At 38.7% G+C, this 17,671-nt stretch overlaps 1 long non-coding RNA gene across 1 annotated transcript in view; it reads right to left on the bottom strand.

Moving 5' to 3' along the window:
• Positions 1-609: 609 nt before the first annotated feature.
• Positions 610-17,671, bottom strand: part of LOC147165732 (uncharacterized) — a 33,523-nt gene continuing 16,461 nt past the window's right edge. Inside the window, exons 3-4 of the long non-coding RNA XR_015096549.1 lie at positions 9,755-9,885; positions 610-5,128 (exon numbers count right to left, since the gene is read on the bottom strand). This is a non-coding gene — a long non-coding RNA (uncharacterized LOC147165732). The remainder of the gene's footprint in view (positions 5,129-9,754; positions 9,886-17,671) is intronic.

Below are 17,671 nucleotides of genomic sequence, written 5' to 3'. Positions count from 1 at the left end.
AAAAAGCAATTCCCAAAACAACAGTTTGACCTTCCTTCTTCCAGTATAGTAATACTGAAATATATACATTCAATATTGAACTCTTGATACCTATAGTATGAAATTATTTAACAATTAAAAGACTACAACTACGTACATTTTTACTAGAATTATGGTTGTTAGTTTTATAATTGTAAAATGTAGTTTGCGGTTGTTGTTTTTATCAAAACATTCTCGCTTTTATTCTGTTAATTAAAATCATTTTTCAATTTTAGTTGTAGTAATTTCGTTAGTTTTCATTAACCTTAAGGACGGTGAATCGTGTTTGGCACATCTGTATCACATTCCAGAGGTGCTGGGTTTGAATCTCAGCCGGGGCAGTTCTTACGCTTGCATCGCGAAAACATGCATGTTAGCTTAATTGAGGATGTATCATTGTTCATAAATGAAAATATGAGTGTGTGTGGTTGTTTGTGTGTCTTGCAATTGGCTGGTGATCAGTCCCTTGTGTACCTCACCTTTCGTCCAAAGTCAGCCGGGATGCTCCAAGTCACCTGACTTTTGAGGCTAAGCGGTTGAGAAAGTGGATGGATGGAAAATTTGAGAGAGAAAAAATCATAATCTGACACATTGTCGTGGAAATGATTTAATAAAATACAAGCAGCAAGTATTTGTAACCAACAGTGTTATATTATAATGTGGCACGTTCACCTTAAAATAAGTGACATCATTTAGAAAAAAATCTTGTTTGGGTGCACAGGATCATCTCGGGCATGCTTGCTTCAGTGAATATTTTCAGCCATGTCATATATCAAAAGTAAATGCAATTTTCTTTTAAAGGTCATTTTTTTTCTAACTATCTGCGCATCTCCAACCTTCCCCCTCCTTTCCTGCTTTGTTGCTAGACTCGAACCCCTGCAGCACAGCCAGTGTGATCGAGATGCAATCTGAACTTCCTGTCAGTTGGTGCAGGCCGTGTTTGCCTGTTATTGGTGGACGGCTTGGAGCAGGGGCAGGCACGGATATAAACAACAGCATCATCAGCATATCGTGACGTTATTGGTTGTGAGGGCGGGCTGAAATCTGGGACACAGTTGCATTCATCGTTCAGTGAGCTCTTCTGTATAGTTAAACCCACCGACAGCAATGAATGTTGATTGTGACCTTTGTGGTTGTTTTTCGTAAAGAAAAAAAGAAAAAAGACGACGAAAAAGAAATGGTCATCTTGCTTGTAGAAAATGGTCAATGAGTCATTTATTTTCGGGGTAGCGGCCTACTACAGGGCACAATCAACGGTCGATGGTTTTTCAATTGAACCAAACTCACCGACAGCGTTGAATGTTCACTGGGGCGAGCACAAACCTGGTGGTGACTAAAAAAAAAACATGGCTCCAATTCAGGGGTCCTTAACCTTTGTTGGAGGTACCGAACACCCACCAATTTCCTTTGCACATTCACTGAACTCTCAAAATAGGATCTTTAAAATTTTATTCAAGACATAGGTATAGGCTTTACTGGTGTCTTTTCATTGACATCATTCTGGCACTTCACTGTGAATTCAGAAAGTGTTGTGGTCTTGTATTTCTCATCTCCAAGGAAGTATAAGTAAAATGGTTTGAGATTGACTTTTTATCGGCCTTCAGAAGAAAAAAAAAGGCCAATACCAATACTCTTCAAAATGGCCGATATTGGCGCCGATAATCGGCATACCACACACTACTGAACCTGGGAATTACAGCGGAAAAGTCTTCAAATAGAGCAACTGTTACGTTGATATGAAAACAAAAAGAAAAGTATGATTGGAGCTGCTGCTCACTCCACGCTCCCCACTAACAAGGCCCTTGCACAAAGAACTGGCTTTACCTCACTCATTGTTAAATGCGTGACCTGTCGTGACCTGTCACCAAATGTTGTATGCACGCAACTCCTATGACACCTTCTCATTGTGACACTAAGGATAGTGTCAGTGTTTAGAAAAGGCCTTTATTTCCGTAGAGAGAGGAAGCTGAGTCATGGCAGTTTTTGGGTGTGGGTGCGGTCTCTACAGAGGCGCTGTCATGTCTTTATGAAACTGTTGACTCACCTAAATTAATCATCGCTTTCGTTATGATGTAAATCTTGCATTTCAACGATTAAAACTGCCCCAACGGCTTACATGATCGTTGCTCTGCCGGTCTTCTGCTCATTGTTATCAAACCATTTCACTGTACATGCATGGCCAGCAGATACTAAATATGCACTTGGCAAGCTTTTAACTTCAATTCACTCGCAGCCATTCTCACCGAAGCAACCCCCTTCGCTCCAGGCTGTTTTGCTGGATTTTGACTGATTTCGCAAGGCCCACATAATATTGTGTTCTATTTAGGGGTGTTGATTCGGCAACATATCGCGATATTACAGCGCACAATTCTCGAATAGATTCGATATGCGGCCGAATCAATTTTTAAACATTATTTTTTTTATGGGAATATTCAACAAAATTTCTTACTTGGGGTTAGGATTCACACATTAAGCATGGAAGAATGTTCTATTAATGGAATATTAAGCCTTAATATTTGATTTCAGTGCTGTTCAAACATGAAACAGACTGCAACCTGTTTGTCAAATGAAGTGACTCAGTTATAAGCCTGAATTTTCAGATAAATAAATACATTTTCATACTAATCTTACAGCGTACATGTCGACGTTTACTGATTAGTATTTTCTAAAGAAAAAAAATCACAATAATCAATTTATAGATTCATATCAGGATTAATCTGTATCGAATCGTGATACAAATCGAATCGCAAGGTACTAGGCAATTCACACCCCTAGTTCTATTGCTATTAAAACATGGAACCTACCGAAAGAAAGATCAGTATCTTCTTTCATCAGGGAAAAAAGTAAATTTATCGGTTTCCGTTTTGTAGCAATTAGCATTAGATTATAGCTAAGTTTCATCATTATTCACAAACCTGTTTAAAACTGTGGGCAAATGAGTTTTTTTGCAACATGGCCCTGGTTGATCTCTTATAGTCTTCTGCCACCTGCTGGCCGTTTTTGTAATAACTACCTTTGCTTCAAGCATTCTCTTCAGTTCAGAGGCTGCGTCAAAGCCTTCTGTATGCGCTAGCATAAAAAAAAAGGTATATATACGTCTTTGGGAGCATGGTAATATTTAAAATAGAACATATTTATACGTTTTTGGGAGCAAATGAGTTAAAGAACAGACGGTCGCCTTGTTGATTCGGTAATGTGGAAAGAAATAACATGCTGACACAACAACCAACCATTAAGTACTTTAGATATTAATTTTATACTTGGCTGGTGTTAAAGAGAGCTGCCTAATTTCCCTGCGTTTTCATCTTCTGCCTCCGTGCACACGCAAAAACAATAACATTAAAAATCCCAATTAATAAATAAAGTGTTTGCTTTCCACTGCCAAAACCAAGTTTATGCCAACAGGCCGCGCTTGCGATGGCTGTTCGTGTTCTCGCACGAAAACAGGATTTGAATGACAGCGTTGGAATTGACAGAAGTGGATGAGAAGGATGTTGCTTTATAAGGTCTTCTGTGGCCGCAGGACGAGGGTGACGGGAAGAACGATCTGGGCCATGGAGAGAGAGAGAGAGAGAGAGAGAGAGAGAGAGAGAGAGAGAGAGACAGAGAGAGACAGAAAGGAGGAGAGAGGGAAGGGCCCCGAGCTGACAATGTTGCCCTAATGTGAATGACAAGGTCTACGCACACATCAGCCCTCGAACCAGCCTGGATGTGCGGGAGATGGATGATGGCGGATGAAGGCAAAGTCAGAGTGGGAGCGAGAGAGGAATCGGAAGAGACAGGGGCAAGTGGGGGCGGGGTTTCAGGGTGTCCAGCCTTCAAAGACGTTGGCCTTAATGGCATGGACAGCTCTGACATTTAACTACTGAGTCATCGTTAGATAAGCGTAGGTGCTGCTTTCTTAAGGAAAATATAAACGCGCTTAACGACAAAGTTAGTATGAAGAGGAGAGTGTGTTCATCTGTACAGGCGAAGGGAATTGAGTGCCTCCCATAGAGGTCTTCTCACATCACTTCCTAAAAATACTCCACCCAAAGGTTCACAAGCGGAACAAGATACCGTTAAAAGTTTTTCTAACTGATGCTGGTTACCTTGTTGCAAAATCCTCAGAAAGATATTTTCACACAGGGGTGGTCATTTGACTCCAAAGTAACAAAGGAAGTGACTATGTGCTGAAATACAATTCCAATAGATGCACTTTTCTTTCTTGGCCCCGAGTACAGGAGGGAGCGGTACAGTCCACCGGTTTTATATTCGAATTTATTATGTGGGGGATATTCTTAGTTTTACCTTGGTAATGGCCACCAATAGCAGGTCAAGTGGGGTTGCTATGGCAACCAGTGTACAACCAAATTTAGCGTTACTTTAAACAGTTATATTTTATTAGCTGTTACTATCGAATATTTTTAGAATTTATTATTCAACCGATTAATTGGATTGATTTTAATTTTGCAAAAAGCTTATTTTTTCCCCGTGATTACGGTTCGGTCATTGTTTTCCAAAGAAAAAAACTGATGTTTGCACATGTATTTTGATTAAACACAGAAGATAATCAGTCTTCTTTCATGAAGGACTACAGACAATCGGTGAACAATTACTGTTGATAGGCTGAAATCCGATGATTTGGACAATTTGAAATGAAAAACTGGCTCCAAACGATTACTTGGCTATTAAAATAGTCGTCGATTAATTTGATAATCGGTTCATTTTGACAACTCTCTTTCGGATTGGTAATCAATAACTAAAACTAGGGCTTTGGTGATATATCTGTTTTTTAAATCTTTTTCCTGTGACGATTACTTTCAACTTGAAGACCAGTTTCAGCCAGTCAGTTTCAGTAAATGTTTGAGAGGAAAGTCCACAGTTCCATTTCTGTGCGTCTCGCAAGTGGGAGGACATTCCTGGCGAGGGTGCTGCTGACTGCCTGCAGGTATAGACCGGCCTCCTCTGTCTGTCTGCTGATATCAAACCGCGACGTGATCTGTTTAGTTGCCTGACTTAATGCTCACCTGTTCACGCGCCTCTGGCTGTGTGTGTGTGTGTGTGTGTGTAGGTTTTGACTTCCTCTGTCTCATCACAGCTGGAATGTTGGCTGTCTTTATCTGGTGCCCTGCAATTACAGACATACAGACACACGCAGGAAATTACAGATGGATCCCTGCTGGGCGGACACGCGGCTAAATCCGGACACGTCCGTGTCTAAATCTTGTTTTGCTTTCTTGATTTGGGCACTAATTGGTCACTTGATTTGGTGGCACCTGCACAATATTAAGAAATTTAAGATATACTCTATATAGATGATGTTGATTGTTATAGTTTGCCTTTGTTTGTGTGTGTAAGACTATACACACACATTATATACACTGCATGTGATAATAAAAAAAAAAAAAGGATCTATACGACTTTACTCGTTATTTGGTAGGTGCTAAGACGTTGCACTCCACTCCATAGCTTCAAGGCAATCCAATACCGAACTACAGCACAGTGTACAGAGCTAATTCAGTCTTTCTCATTTTAAACATTCTATTTTAACATTTTATTCATTTGATTTAATTTTTTGTCTATATACTGTATTTTTTTTAAATGTATATAGTGTTGCTACTTGTGAGAAATGACATTTTGATTTTTCTTCATTGTGTCTCCTTTTTACTACAAAATCCGGGGCACTAACTAGCGAACCACCAGGCTTCCTGTTCTGTCGCCCTCTGTTGGTCATTGATTGTTTCTCGGGCAGCTTGTGAAGACAAATTCCTTTTTTTACATACTTGGCCAATAAATCCGATTTTGATTCTTTCGTCCCTGATATGTAGCACATCACCTCGCCGGTGAACTGTAATGTATTTCTAGCTGACTTTAGGGTTAGAGGTGGGGTCCGCTCTTATTCACATAAAGTAGAAGCTAGTCTTTGGAATGTGGTAGGAAGCTTGAGCAACTGGAGAAAACACGCAAGCACAGGAAGAATGATTGTGCAAACCACACAGGAAGCCCCGATTCAAACCCCCAACCTCAGAACTGTGAGGCGGATGTGCTCACCACTTGGTCACCGCGCTGCCATAAATACAGCAATGATAATAAACAACCTTGACTCCTATGTATTTATTTGACATATTGTAATTTACAAATATTATTTCATGGCTTGTATTTTGATGCCGTATTTTCAGGGGGGATGATTCCTTTTATTTGGACAGAAAAATATACTCGTTATTTAACTCATTCACTGCCATTGATGTCTATAAACGTATTTTTTTTTAAACTATTTCTATTAGTTTGAAAAAAAAAACAAGAGTATAAAAACCTAGACATTAAAAAAAAAAAAATCCAAAAAAAAATTCTAAAAAAATTAGGGGCGTCAGCCATTTTTTTAAAATTGTAATTAATTGCATGACTTAATTTGCGATTAATCACAAAATTTTATATCTGTTCTAAATGTACAATAATGTTTTTTTCTAGGTTTTCATACTCTTAACAAAAGTGGAAACAAATGTTAAACTAATAGAAATAGTTCAAATGATTTTTTTGGACGTCTATAGCCGTCAATGGCAGCGAATGAGTTAATAAATAGCATTCAATATGATGTATGTACATAACCGAAAAATATGTTTTCACTGTTAGGGTGAGTCCATGAGAAAGTCTATATGGAGTATCAGCGAATAATGTCAAACCAGGGAGGAAGAGGGAGAAGTGAATAATAGCCACTAGACTGCAGGAAGAGTAAGAGTACCTCGCTCTCACGTTATCCCTTCCTGTGACATACGCACACCTAAAATGCATGAGAGACTCCTCAGGGCACCAAATAATAACGTTCCCTTGTCATTATCATCGCCCGGCCGAAGCACCCTCCAGTCTCCAGCACAATCCACGCCGTGTCATTTACATTGTGCGGTAAAATGGCCGCATCAATAGACTCATCCGAAAGCAGAGCGAGTCCCTTCCTCTCTGATTTTCGAGTGCTTTAATAGCCCGCAATCACACTCTTGAGTTGCGTCTCGTCGTCACGACTGGGAAGCAAATGCGCCGCACTCAGCCAAAACCCAGCTGACGAAACGGAGTAGTAAATTCTTGCCTTGGAATCTGTGCAGTGCTTTAAATGTGACAATGCTGCATTTTCTGATTGGATGTCATGAAGAACCAAATATTATGTCATATTGTCACAAAAGCAGTGTTGCCACGGTTACCTTGTAAAAGTAATTGAGTTACTTTACTGATTACTTGTTTTAAAAAGTATATTAGATCATTAGTTATTTTAATAGTTAGATTTAGCAGATACCGACAACCCTGCTTGATGTAAAAAGTGGTTTTGCCAGTTAGTTGGGAATGTCTTTTTAACAGTGACATTTTAGTACAAAGTTTGTTTTGATTATAAAATAAAATGAAAAAAATACCTTTTTGACTTATAATTATTTTTAATTTAAAAAAATTGCGAGGATAAGCAGGTGGATGGATGAAGGATATTCTTCAGGTTTCCACTTAACAAATTTGCAACTTGTTTTTCATTAAAAAAAATAAAATAAAAAGACTTAAAGGGACAGTGTGTATTTTTTTTCAACATTCAATCATTTTAAAAACCCAGTATTCATTTCAATAATATACAAAAACATCAACATACATTTTCGCTGCCATCTTTCTACTACGGATATTCAAAGGAGAAGAACTTCGTGAATGTAGTCATTAGCGGTAGGCTTGCGACGTGTGGTCTCTCTGAGGCACCGTAGCGTGCGTGCTTCAAAATGCACACGCTTTGAACTTAAGTGGTTGCATTCTGTTAGATCATCACTAGATGGCACTAAATTCTACACACTGTCCCTTTAAAAGTACATTTAAAAAAAAAAATCAAAAATCAAAGTCTTATTTACTGGACATATTAAAATAGTATTGTTGTAATGGCAAAATTCAATATTTTTAATTTACATTGTTCATAGATAGGCTTTTACCTATTTAATTTGGGGAACTCCTGCAGTCTAACAATCAAGTGTGACTGTGAATGCATATTGATCCGTTATTTTAACCTTAATGCTTTAGTTTTTAAGCTAACACAAACTCAAAATGGCGACTGCACTTCCACCTGTCCAATTTGCATCTCGAAAATGCGAATCTCTCTCCTTCCTCTCGCTGTTTATGGACATGTGACTTTCAATGCGGTAAAAGCAATGATGTTACTCCCACAGACGTGAATGTTCATTTGAATACTCCAACAATGTGTGTTAAATATCAGAGTTTCCCTTTTTAACGTGTTCTATAGTGTATAGCTATTTGATTAGCGACTTTAGTTATTACTATAATCAGGTGTATTTTATTATTCACTAACCATTAGTTTTCAATAAAATACATGCATGAGAGAGGCACCGTGGTTGAGAAGTGTTTGTTGTTTATGTAACGTGTCAATTCTTGCTCACTACTGCCTCCTGTAGGTGGCCAACTGCAACTGCTTGTAGTGGTGTAAAACGCCACTCAATCTTGGAGTGCTGGTGTCGCTTGGATGTAGAAGCAAATGAAAAGTAACATTTTAGGGAGGGTTGACAAGAAACTGGAGCCCGATTACCAAAATGAGCCGTTCCTGACAATCACTGCACAAAAGACAGCCTCAACTCCAATGGATGCATAGCTGGTGGGGAGGGGTACCCGCACATTGTAATCTGGGGCTCGCGCTTTTGGAAGGAGGATGCTGAGGTTTGGGAGGGGCACTGGTTGGGTTGGGAGGGGTGAAGGGGTTTGTGGGATATGCGGTGCAGCTGTTAAACTTAAGGCGATTGGTTGGACGGCTGAAAATAGACGGGATGAAGCACGTACACTTAAAGCGCGATACTTTTGCATGCATATGTAAAATAATAGTGATTTGAGTTCTGTCTTTAAATGAGAGCTATTTCACAGGAAATATACATACACACAGTTGGCATTCATCTCCAGCAAGACTGTTCAGTTTGATTAAATTACAGAACTGTGCATTTGGTATTACACAATTGTTATCTGTTTGTATTTGAAGCAGTGGTGTCAGGCGATACATTTTTTTAATTGTAATTAATCACATGAATTCAATAGTTAACTCATGATTAATTGTGAATGTTATATCTGTTCCAAATGTACAATAACATGTTTTTTCATATTTTTCAAGCTTTCATACGCTTAACATAAAAGTGGAAAAATTTTAAACTAATATAAATATGGCTGCATCTTTTAGTCATTGATAGAGTAATTTCATAATAATTCATAAAACTGAGTTAAAATTAAAAAGATGCATTGTACAATAAAAAACAAGTATGAAATTGATTTGCGTTGAGGTCAATTATCTGCCACTAGATGGCATAATTGCATTTGTAAGACATTGGTGACAGCTCAGTGCATTTGTCTTTTCATTTTAATAGCTATCTAATCTTTAACATGAAGTACTGGTAACTTAATTCTGCACATTTTTAAAATTGTAAAATCCAACTTGACCCCAGTCTCCACAAATATATGCATTATTAATAAATGTATTACTGCTAAATTTTGACGTGGACGTGTCTGCTGCGTTGTGACTGAAATTCCCTCAGTACAGGCTTTCCAAGGGGCGGTCATTATTTGCACGTTTAAAAAAAACTTTAGAACTTGAATTTAACTAATTTAAATTAACTAAAAATTAACGCACACATTTTGACACCCCTAATTTGAAGCAATCCCTTTGAATAACAAGATGAGATAATGAGCAAGGTATATCACATCCACAGCATTGTTGTCATCTTTTGACTCTATGGCCTCATACCGTAAAAGGCAAGGGTGTGTGTGGCATGCGGCGACGAACGCGGAGATGGTGGGGGTGGTATGCTGGTGTTAGACCGCAGACAGACCCAAGGTGCCGTCGTATGTGTGTGCACGCCTCCATCGTGTCTGGACCTGGGCAGAAAAAGAACAACACAAAAAAGGATCATTTTAGGCGTTGAATACACACTCATTCGCTGCCATTAACGGATATAGACGTCAAAAATTCATTTGAACTATTTCTATTAGTTTATAAAAATTTCCCACTTTTGTTAGCAAGAGTATGAAAACCTAGAATTTATTTATTTATTGTACATTTAGAACAGATATAAAATTTGTGATTAATTGGGAGTGAACTAGTGAAGTCATGCGATTAATTATGATTAAAACATTTAATTTTTAATCATCTTTTCTTAAAAAAAAGATTATTAAAAAAAATTAAATAACATTATTTTTTTTTAACGAAGAAAAGATTACTAAAAATTGGCGTCAGGCGATTAATTTTTTTCGTAATTAATCGCATGACTTTACTAGTTAACTCACGATTAATCAAAAATGTTATATCTGTTCTAAATGTACAATAATTTTTTTCTAGATTTTCATACTCTGGTTAACAAAAGTGGAAAAAATGTTAAACTAATAGAAATAGTTCAAATTATTTTTTGACGTCTATAGCCGTCAATGGCAGTGAATGGGTTAAAATGTACTGCATACACATGATAAATGTAAGTTTTCCTTTAACACATTTGTAGTGGTAATATGTGTGTATAGGAATTATTGGATAAGTAGTATAATTAATGGAATAATTCTTGAAGAATGCCCTTTATCTCCCCTATATAAGTCACACTGTTTTCATATGTACAACAAGCCCACTCACAACCTATAAACACTGTGGGTGGTCTTGAGAAACAAAGACGAAGAGCCCACTTGGGTGTACATTTGCACGTGATTCTTAAAGTAGTACATCAAGTTTCAGTGAGCTCAGCATGTTGGCCTGAGTATCTAAAATGACATTGTCAGCTGCTTTGTTCTGTATCCTGTATACAGCCTGCCACCGAGTGACTACAAAAAGTGTCATTTTTAGAAGTTGTGTTGAAATGTTTGCAAAGCAAACATTGAGAGAAAGAGAGGGAGACGGAGCTTGGAGCGAGCCGCCCATAATGAAAGGGGTGCCTGCTGAGAAAGATCCAAACTTGTCTCCAATTGTAAGTGCCTTCTGGGCTCATTTGTGGCCGCTCGGCCCATTGAAATCGCAGTTGAATATAATATTTAAAAATGTATTTTAAGCCGCTTTAAACACAATACTTCGGAGAGGTTCTTTTTCCCACCCGATCCTTTGCCATAAGAAGCGTTTAGTTCTTGGCAAACATTCGATCGAGGTCATGATTTCATGTGGTGAGTGCAAAGGCTTCTGTCTAAAAATATCCAAAAGTGTACAAATGTTGGGTTTAAGCATTTTTGGTCTGCGTACACAACAGGCCATCTTAAAGTACAGATTTGCATGCAGATGCTAAGGCCAATTTCAAGGATCTCTTTTCTTTATAGGCGGTAATTCTAAATCTTTTGTTATTTAAAGCAGCCTCCACAATGCTCCGTTGAATCCCGCGCTGCACACAAACGCTGCTGTAATAAATTAACTTGATAATTCAAAGAAATTATGGTGACAATCTGTAAACGCAGTTGCTAAAGAAAACAGAAATCACTCTCAAAAATGCTTGAAAGGTGGCTTGCTACAAAGAATTTCTTCAGAATTCCTCCCAGCCGGATCACGGAGTAGGAACAATGGCTGACCTTGGTTGGATGAAAAATTGCCTCAATTGTTCAAATTCGGCTTTGATGTTTAAATCAAATGAGACGGGTGAGCACAGGAAGCCTGCCTGCCGACAACTGATCTCGTTCTAGATCTTAAAGCTGCCTTAAGGAAGGATTTTCTTCTCGATGCTCTCAGGCTCCCCCTCCAGTTTAATTCCTATTCCTTTCAGTGATTAATATCTGACAGAAGTAAATGTATATTTGTCGACAAGTTGACCAAAGTAGTGTTGCTGGCTTTACATCTCAGCAAAAAGAGGCTCCATGACCTATTGATTTAAAGTAGTTACCAGATACCACAACCCGCACCTCTAGTCTGCAATTACATGATCATCCACTAATTCTATTAGTAGCCGCCAACTTGCAACATTGATGATTTGACTCCCGTCAAGTTGAAGGAAAGCAAAAGCTAAAGAAATCAATACATGCACATATTAAATCGGAATCTGCATTGACTTTTTTGTTGTCGTTTGACATGAATTGTAATGAACTTGTTGGTACTGTAAATGTGGCATTTCCTTCGAAGATGTATCTCTCCAATAAAAGACAATTCGAGACGTATTTTGATATATTTCAAAATGGAACATTTCGGCTCGATTCGATGCGCTCGCATGTTTTTTTTTTTCCAGTTCAAATCGGCTTTTGTTTGTTGCTGAACAATTGTGCATATTGTCTTGGTGTACCAGTATTGCCATGGTTACTTCAAATCAAGTGTTATTCCGTCAAGATAATTTTCTAGCTGTTTTTGTGAAACCAGTACTTTTTGCTGTATTTCATACCGTCAGATTGTTTATAACAGTACTTGAGGTTCTTTTCCTCACTAAGTCAATACTAACCAAAAAAAAACGGTTTCATTTAAACTGACCTTATTCTTGTATCCTGATTGTAGATACCTGGCGGGATGCATTTCCTGTTGAACTGCCTTGCAATAGCCTATTTGCTTGCAGTTTACAATTCCTTTATTACAAAGAAGTTTTTCTTTTATGCTCATTACATGGGCACAAATAATTGGATACGCTGCGTGTTTTGGTTTCGTTCAAATCGAATGTGCTGCCGGCTAAATGAGCCATGTTGCAAATGAACAGACGTTTCATAGCACACGTGGTGTTAATCATAAAAATGCTGATGATCAGTACTGACTGCTTCAATGTTCTGCTTGTAATCTTTTTCAACACAGGATAAGTAATATGGTTTGGATCTGTCATGATCCTCCTTTGGTGGTCACTTGGTTCGGGGTGTGTGTGTGTTGGGTACTTTTCTAATTTTTAAGTTGCACAACAAATTCACAGGCTGCTGAAAGATTATTTTAGGCTATCCCATAGCAATGTTTCTCTCCTATGACAGCAGGGTCAGGCAGGCAATAACCCGGCTTGTAATCGTCAATAAACTTTTTTAATCACAGGGCTTACGAGTGATCAAGGGCGGGAATGAGCTAAGGAAAACAAACATTATGAGAGTTTGGAGTCCATCTCTCGCCAGACCATTGAGAGCTATGTTTGAAAGCTTGATGGATTGTTACCGTCTGTGAAAAGTAACCACTTCCTGGGCTTCAAATATAATTTGAAAACACACTTACAATTCAGACCCATGGGTAGAAATACCAAATGACTTAGTTCTTCTTGTCAGAACTAAGGCAGCACCAAATAAATGCGTGCATAATAGGTTGACGTGACCAATGTTAGTTGCGATGGATTTCGGTTAAGAAGACCTTGGATTGTAACGTTTTTACATTATCATAACATTTACATTGCATCTGATCCGTTTTTTTCTGAAACCCATTCGGGCAGATCTTGTTTGCATATATTGTCTTTATCGTCCTTAGATTGTGTGCTGACTTTGGTAGCTTATCAGAATGTATGTTTTTGCTAGTAGAGGTCTGTAGCATTCGACCACCCAAAACAACTGACTCGCCAAACTTAAGAGACTCTTAATTATATATCCATCCTTTGGGTGTGTCTCTGCTCAAAACGGACATCTGAGCCACCACCAAGGCCTTTTGGAAAGATTTTTTTTGGGGGGTGAACATGTTGGCCAAATGTATGGCGTACTGCTTTACAGAGGTTACAAACACACTGTACAGTATATCAAGAGGGGTGGGGGACAAATCATTTTCTTTAAAGTCATGTGCCAGTTTCTTGCCATGGCAGAAGATGCCTGTTCAAAAACCGATAACCAATACCTGTCCCAAGCCAAGAAAAGCCTGCAATTTTTTTTCTGTGTAAACTGCACAGATGTGAAGCTCATGAAAAACAAAGCTAGATGGCAATATAAATTCACATGCTGGGGTGGCACTTTGCCATCATTGATAAATTCGACGTAAACATGAAGGCGGCACTATGGTGGGCTTACGTTTACGACGATGCCGCTCAAGCTCAGTGTAAATGAGGCAATAAAGACATGAAGTTGGCAATAAAGACATGGAGTTATTGCTGGCTCTGAGCTTTGATCCTGTGCCCGCTTGTCCCTGGGATTGTTTTTTTTTTTTTAAGTGAAAAGCATTTGGAGTCCAAGACCTAGATGTCAGTACACCCAGAAGCAACTGATATTCAGTAGAGCAACACAGGCTCACAGCATCTGCCTTACAATGGAAAAGACTCCCAATAATAAATGTCCATTATCCTTGTCCACTCCTTCCCTTGTAATGTTTCCAATGTGCTATCCGCCACAGATCAATGGCTTAATCGTGCTCCTGTTGTATTTTGGCCATGATGCGATTGAAAGCTATTTGCACCAAGTAGGGGAGGCTAATGACCCTGAGCTGATGGTCTGTGTTTGGCCGGGAGCTCCGATCAAGCGAAGGTAAGTAAACTCGTATATATTCTCCAGGGGCTGTGCTAATGAGAGGGAATGAGAACACAAGCTATGGTTCATCATCTACTTGGGAACTTGGAAATTTGACCTGCTCGTGCAACAATGATTGCAGCATTTAAGTAAGAGCAATATTTGAATAAAACAACAACTCTTGTTGCTACTGGACAGTGACACTTATGATGCCTTGCCATAACCCAAGTGGACAATATTCAAGTATTTTAGTTTTTATTCTTCCCTTTATGTAGTATTCATTTTGTTTGCTTGAATATTGACATCATGTGCGGTGATTGGAAGGAAGAGGTCATCTCATCTGCCCCTTCGATTCCAATCAAGTCTGCTACCTCTCACTACTTTGGCACGCATAGAAATATTCAAGCTTGTGAATCATGTAAAAGAAAATGTGGGGTGGGGGTGGGGGGGTCTACAAGAATAAGGACCCAAGAGCACTGTGTATTCGTGTGTGCATAAGCGTTTTAGTGTGTGTTGGTAATCCCTCCACCGGCAGACTAATGATAGGTCTTATCGACACCCAGCAGTCAATGTGAGCCTTTGTCTCCTCTCAGGAGGCTTGACGGAAAGCCTTGGGGGGCCCCCTTGCCTCTGAGTCTTTTCATTCTTTTAGCCACTGATAAAAAATGAATGCTAAAATGGCCACAGTTTTAATGCTTCATAGGCACAAGACAACCCAGTTCCTTCTTCATGGACGAGCAATCAAAATATTGGCTGAATGTGTGTCGAGGTTGGGATGCTCAGGCAGAAGGAAAGAAATAAAATAAAATATATACTTATATATATATATTTATATATATATATATATATATATGTATATATAATAACCCAGTCCGCGTCAAAATCGCTAAACAATTCAATGAGTTACAAAGAACTTTGAGCCAAAAACGCAAGATGGCGACTATACTATACGCATCCAACATGCCGCGAGGACTATTTACCACTATTTTACAACACCAATGTGTGCAATAACCGATCCAGATTCTAACGTTGGCCACACACACATAATGCAAGATTTAAGACTTAAAGGTAACCCGTTTGAAACTCATAAAAACAGCTATTCCGTAGTTAGAACAACGTGGCAGCAATGCATCATGTTTTCTAATAATAATTAAATGTCAGGCTTTTTAAAACGCTTTGGGCGCTTTAGTGTAGATAATGCGCTATATAAATCTTCTCTATTTAGCCTACTATTTTGGGAACTACATATCCATTTGGCAGCTCTTTGTTTTAATGGCCCCTTTGAAGTTTTAATGTGTTTGGTTGAGGCAAAAAAATGTGAATTCTGACTCGCAAATTGTGATGCCAGTCTGCTAGGATAATAAATACTGGTATCAATGCTTCTTTTTTTCCGCTGATGGCTCAAACATGCTTTTTGATAGTTTCGGGGGTTAAACATAAGGCTTTGGGGGAAGCAGTTGTTTTCTCCTGAGTCCTCACCTCAGCTTTTAGAACTGGTTATTGCTTCACTTACTGAGAAAAAAACCCATTACACTTAAACTTAAATTGTTATTATTTATTATATTATTATTATCAAATTATTTCAAAGCCGTGGAATAAATCTCAACAGATTGACTAAATGCCTTTTAGATAACAATTCCAACTAAAACATGATCTTGGTGCATTATGACTACCAAAATGCAAATATATATATATTGAGTCTCCACCTCCTATCTAATACTTTTATTTCACCCCTTGAATCATTTTAAAGCTGCTGCCATTTCAACGTAAACAAAAAAATAATTTCGTCAACACTTGTCCATTAGGTTTATTTTTTATTGCTCATTACAAACTGAGTCACTTTCGTGCCCCTTGCCGGCGTAAAGCGCCGCCCATCTTCCGCTTGTCCTTTCGGCGGGAGCGTGAAAGGGACAATGACTCGCTCTGTCCCATTGTGCTGCAGTGAATCAATCGGACTTGACTGAGTGACTCACTTGGCTGTCACTTCCCGTAAGCGTCTTTTGAATTATGACACCATGTGACAATGTGTGGCGTGGCGCTCTCCGGCTGTGCATGCGAAACGAAAGCCAACCTGCATCTTTTCGGCCGGCAGGTTGGACACCCCTCAAATACAAAAGAGAGAAGGCACTCGAAAGGAAATAAGCGGGGGGTGGGTGGTTTGAACATACTCTACTTTTTACCTTTTTTTCTTATTCTTCACTCCCTGGCTTCTCGTGCTTCATTTGAGCAGCTGCTATAGCAATGGGCTGGTATGTCATTAATTGTAGACTACAAGTTATTACAGTTTGGTCAATGCATCCATCAATTGAGATGAAAGAAAAATGTGGCACAAACCAAATTCCTGTTATGACATTTGAGGATGTGTAAAAAAAGAAGAAAAAAAAGGTCTGATCAGGTGGTCATTGGACCTCTGACCTCTTGTTTCCTGTTTTTGAAAAGGCTGTCTTTGGTGGCCTCTGCAGATGGAAGAAAGACCTGGAGCAATGCAAAGGCAACTCTGCTGTCCAGGCGACAGGAACAATAATTATGAAAACAGAAAGCTGGCACCCGTGTGTGTGGGCAAAGTGAGGAGAGCACGAAGCTGTGACTGCTAAAGAAAGAAAGAATAGAAGGGAGGTGTAACAAAGAAGAGTGGAAGCTGAAATATTATCGCTAGCATCGAGCCAAAACCTTGTGGGTGTTATTTTTACAAATTATTGACCGATCTAAAATGTTGAAAATGGCTTACTTTCTTTGACGTTGCTTAGTTAGTGGTTAAATAAATATGCCTTTTTTGGGGTATCCTGAAAAGTGATAATTTTGCTGGAACAACCGCCCGACGCCAGCAATATTTAATACGATCCATTGAGATTAAAGTTTATAGTGAGGATATCGTATGTGGTGATTGTTGGTGATGGATACTAGTTATTACCGGTATGTATGTAGTCTTATCTTTCTTGCATGTGCCTATAATAACAATAATTATAATGATATACAGTATATATTTTTAAGGGGAAGTCACAAATTTTCAATGCACAGCATTCTGATTAACATTGCGTTTGTGGAATATGAATTAAGCAGCAAAATCCAGGCATTTTTATTCTTATCAGTGGGCGGCCATTTTGCAACTTGCTGTCGAACAAGGACTCGGATGACCAACTATGGCTCGCCTGTTTTCTCAGTTTGGTCATGTGATGTTTGCAAGCTGAGCCGTGATTGGTCATTATCTGAGCTCTGAGCAACTGTGATGTCATTTTCAGTGCACACAACACAGCAAGTGGCAAAATGGCCACCCCCTGAAATGGATAAAAAAAATTGAATTTTACTTCAAAGCAAAATTAATATCCTACAA

Source organism: Leptonotus elevatus, chromosome 11 (assembly GCF_054856555.1).
Source record: "Leptonotus elevatus isolate MCC_2025b chromosome 11, RoL_Lele_1.0, whole genome shotgun sequence".
NCBI lineage: Eukaryota > Metazoa > Chordata > Actinopteri > Syngnathiformes > Syngnathidae > Leptonotus > Leptonotus elevatus.
The sequence above is the reverse complement of the archived record's forward strand: the minus strand, read 5'-3'. Positions and strand labels throughout refer to the sequence as shown.